Source organism: Solanum pennellii, chromosome 7, assembly GCF_001406875.1.
Source record: "Solanum pennellii chromosome 7, SPENNV200".
Classification (NCBI taxonomy): Eukaryota; Viridiplantae; Streptophyta; class Magnoliopsida; order Solanales; family Solanaceae; genus Solanum; species Solanum pennellii.
Window position 1 is genome coordinate 7,533,530 of NC_028643.1, and position 5,418 is coordinate 7,538,947.

Below are 5,418 nucleotides of genomic sequence, written 5' to 3' on the forward strand. Positions count from 1 at the left end.
TGTAAGAGAGTGACTTTTAATGTAATGTCATTACATAATAGATCTTGACAATCTATGTTGCTTAGATTAATTAAAAATATAAGTGAATACGTGTCGTGTTTTTAAAAATATTATTTTTTAAGGATTCGACATGAGTGCGACAAAATATTTAAAGTCGACAATTGTATTTTAAAATGGATAGAATAGCAAACATATATTGCTGGTCATTGGACAAGCTATTATATACAGAGATCTCTTCTATATATATGACTAATAATAATTTACTCCTTGAAAGATGAGAGTTAAGAGCCATTTTTATTTACTATTTCCCCAATGGTATATTTCTAAGACCGAAAGTGCAAACATGAATTATTTTTTAAAAATATGCTAACATGAATTTCTTATTCCTTAGCACAAAGTGCTTAAATTCCGTTATGCTCCCTTAAATGATTATTTTTAAAAAATAATAATAATAACATTGTGGACTCGGAAAAGGCAAATGGGGGAGGAAATTACATTATGAAAAATCAAATTCTCACCAACAATGTAGGAGTACAAATTGTTAACTAATAAGCTACATAGCTACCGGAGCAAAATCGTTCAATTTTGGGAGCTGGAAGATTCATAGCTATCGGAGCAAAATCACTCAATTTTTGTTCATTGTCATCACTCAAATCACCAAATAACCACCATGAATGATCCATAGCTATCAAGCAAAATCACAATTGATTGCCTTGTTCAACATCCAAAACATTTAAATACCGCTAAAACTCACCAAAATATCCAATTGAGATTTAAACCTTCGTGTTCTACCTTTTATGCACTAATTGCTACTTATGTGTGCAAGATTAAGGCTTTTGATGTTGTTGATATCTTTGATGAAATGTTCAAAGCAGGTATAAAAGCAAATAAGGAATTTACTCCTCAAAACTTTGATAAATGATATGTCTATACCTTCCGTTATACTTTGCGTCCATATAAGCCTCTGCTGTCCAATTATCGGTACAACCCCTCTCACCAACGACCCTCATTTTGTACACATGTCTTAATCCTAATCAACTACTTGTTTCACCATTTTTTTAACCCATAAACTAACAACCTGCCCCATAAACTCAATACCCACCCGATTCTCACTAAAATCCAACCAGTTATTTTGGTGCAAGATAAGACACAAAAATTCAAAAGCCTACCCTGGCACCCATCAATTAGCTCAATCACACTGGGAAATTATATAGAAGCACATTAATGAATTGCAATGGAGGTCAAAAGCCTAAGTATGCATTTATAAACTGGATGCAAGGAAATAGACAGAAAACTGAAAAACTAAATCACAACTATGAATAAGATAAATAATTTGAGATGAAATTCGAATGAGACTTGAAAAATTCCTAAAAAGACACCTATAAAGCATGTTTGACTTGAGACAATCTCAATAGGAAAGATTTCTAGTCTGTATACAAGTGTTATCTATGTTTGGAAAAGATGGAAACTGTAAACCATTTGATATTGTACTGCACAGTAGCCACAGATCTGAGGCACACTTGAACTGGAGCTTATAGAGGGTTAATAAAGTCATCAAAGGGATTTGGTGGAAGATACACTGGTTGGATTTTAGTGAGAATCGAGTGGGTATTGAATTTATGGGGCAGCTTGTTAGTTTATGGATTAAAAAAAATGGTCGAACGAATAGTTGATTAGGATTAAGACACGTTTACAAAATGAGGGGGGCGTTAGTGAGAGGGGCATGTGCGTACTTATAATTGGAAGGCAGGCTTATATGGACGCAAAGTATAACAGAGAGTATAGACATACTATTTATCAAAGTTCGAGGGTAAATTCATTTTTTTCCCTACTTTAATTGATGGATTTGTTGAACTGGTAAAATTAACGGTGGCTAGGGTTTTTGGGACAACAATGGAAGGAGGGTGTGGGATTTTTTTTAAAGTATTATTTAATATTTTCTAAAGATTTCAATGCTCTCACTCGCCTTTTAAAATGTAATAGCACACGCTGTAATGAGTCAGCAAAATAAATGTCAAATAAGCTCGATCAATGGTTAAAAGGGTTTAAGAATCCCATTAAGGGTTCAATTGACAAAATATTAAGTAGAAGAGTCTAGAATACGGACTTTCTAGACTCTTACAAGTACAAAGACCCATCAGATTATTTTGCCTAAAAAAAACAAGACATAATACATAAATTGGACCCTTAACTTGACTTCAAATTATAACTTTGACCTTTAACTTTGTTAGTGCACAAATAGACACTTTAACTATCCAAAACTTAAACAAAAAAATATTCGGATCCTACCTGGCAAAATGCATAAAATACACCCAAATAAGGCGCGTCAGATGTAAAAATCGAGGGTCCAACAGTTAAAAAACATTGAAATGACAATTAAACTCTCTTTCTAATTTTTCAACAATTTTTCCCTTTTTTGCATTATTTGTTGTTCATTGCAAAATGCTAGTGACATTTAATTACTTTTTTGTTATTATGAAAAAAATTATAATAAAGTTTTTTTTTTGGCAAGATGAGGTGAGTATACAATTATACAAGTTGAATGCAATTTAAGTTTGAAGGCATTTTTATTAGATATCAGATTGCTACTCAAACTTGACAAAAATCTCTAAAAAATTCTACAGACAATTTATCAAACAGTGCACCATATCACTTAATAATTTTTAGCACTGAAAGTTCATTTTTTGGCCTCCAAAATTCATAATTGCAGTTCTCTTCACTATGACAATCACAATACACAAAGCACCCTGTTTTTTCCATTAAGTATTTGACAACTTAAAGCATAAATATACTTCAAACTAAAGAAAAGAAGGAGAAAATCATTGATTCTCATGTCTTTCCATATTTATGGCTACTCTGAAATAATTTTGCAATAAAAACATTAGTTTCCTCTAGAGATTCTCATATTTGTTTGAACATTTGACCAACAATATGTAAATTCTTGTTTGTAAAATGTTGAATCTTGGTACCTTGACTAAATTGAGGAAGAATATATAACCCGTAAATGAAATTTTAGCAAATATCTTGAACAATTTTTTCTTTGATTTGAATATAAGGGGCATGAAATTCAGATTAGGAATTTTTAAGAGAGAGAAGAGAAGAGGTACTATTTTTTTTCTCCTAAAAATGAATTTGTTTTCACTTTCATCTAATTCTATATTATAATTTATTTTTATAATTTTTAAAATCTAGGTATATTTATTTTAGTTAGTTGGCAGCAACTGAGTGGTTTACTTTTCCACGTCAGAGCATGTGTGTAACATGCATTTTGCTGAAATATTTGCATGTTTTTTTAATTTAAATTTCGGATAGTGAAAGTGTCTTTTTGTGCACTATCAAAGTTGAAGGTCAAAGTTAATTTGAAGCCAAATTAAGGATCCAATTTATGTATTATGCCAAAAAACAAATTGTAACATTCAAATCGAAGCTCTAAAGATGGTGAATCATCAACGGAAAAAGAAATTAAAATTTCCAATCAAACTCCTAAAGGTATATGTTTATTTTTATTTTGTGTGTTTTAATTTTCTTTAATAATAACCGTGTTCAAGCTAATTTTTTCAATTTTAAATGCATGACAAATAGCTTTGGAGGCTTCAAAGAAAGCAAATTCAATGGATATTCTAGATCTGGTGACTTCTCAATACATCAATTGAGTTCATTTACCGAAACTTGTTATTAATTTGACTTAGAGTGCGTTTTGTTGCTATTACTAAAAGATTTTTTTCCCCAATTTAATTTATTTCAATTGTCTAAAATGTTTTAAACTTCGGTTGTGTTTGATAGGAAAGAAAATATTTAATTTGCTTGAAAAACATTAATCCTCATCTATAAAATTTGTCATATCTATTTTTTCATTCCCTGCTTTAAATGTATGTGTAAATGCTTATTGATTTAACATTATTTACATAACTACTTAACAAAGAAAAGAAGTAAGAATTTTTTCTAAATTTTATTACTATGTTTGTTTGTGAATAGTTTGGAAAAAGGGTTAGAAATATATTTGAACTTTGATCGAAATTGTTGTAACGATATCGAATTTTGAAAATGACCTTTTACTCCTTGAACTATTTGATAATGTATTTTAAAGGTTAAAGAGGGTGGGGGGGTAAACGGTCCTCATAAAAATTGGTATCGGATAACAACAATTTCGGCTAAAGTTGAAGTATTTTTGAAATCCTTTTTTCCTAATAGTTAATAGGAAAAAAATTAGGTTTATTTTTTTTTTATATCTTGATTGAAGTGGTATTAATATTTGAAAATTTTAAGAGTAAGCTATGTGTCTTAACATCATTTTTTTGTCCTATTTAGGCCATGAAAGTTTACTTTGAAGAAGACATACTTATTGACATCAGCAACAATTTATCAGTAAAGTCTATTCTTCAATTTAAATGTGTTTTCAAATTTTAAAAAATATTGATTGATGAACCGTACTTTAAGATGAGACATCTCAACCATGCAAAGAATGATCAGAATTCTCAAACTATTTTACCAACGATGTCTTGGGGAATTTGTCTATCTCATATACTGTTGTTCTTTATCGCCGACTCAGTTGGTTGAGGATACACATAAACTAAATTTTCCTCTAAACATTGAACCAGAGTTTTTTACGATCTATAATGATTGTGATGGCTTAATTATTATTAATGTTTTCGAAAATACTGTTGAGCACAACATACTTTTGTTATGGAATCCTCAACTAGGAAATCATTGGTACTTCTCGTTTCAGAATTTTCAGTGGGATTATCTTCATGTTTTGGATTGAGTCTTGATTCAAATGGTGACTATAAGATTCTAAAAATTGAGGGGAATGAATTTGGTGGTCACAAAGTGCCAGGTGAAGTTTTTACAATGAAAAATGACACTTGGCGAAAAATTGGTGAATACCCTCGTATCACTGGAAATAAGGTGTCTGCTATGGATTCTTTGGCATTTATACGTGGGGCATTTCATTGGATTGGCTTTTATTTAAAAACTTACTTTATGGTTTCATTTAATATTTCTCATGAAGTGTATGGAGAGATACCATTGCCAGAGGAAATATGTCTGTTGAACACACGTAAGATTGACATTCTTACATTGGAAGGAATGCTTTGTGCTTATTCTAATACGTATGATCAAGGGATCCGTACTTTTAAGGTATGGGTAATGAGAGATTATAATCTCAAGGAATCTTGGAATGCAATATTATCTATAGAAGATCGTTATCTTCTTAAGGCCACGCCAAAATATAGGTTTGCGAATGGTGAAATAATATTTTGGTGCACACATTTACGAGGTAAGGATATTAAATTTGGGACACAAAAAGGACCCTTTACATTATTGCCTCGAGGTAAATTTCAGAATGGCTTCCCTAACACAGAAAGCTTGATCTCTCCAGAATTACTTATTTAGTATTTATTCATATATGATCGAGACACT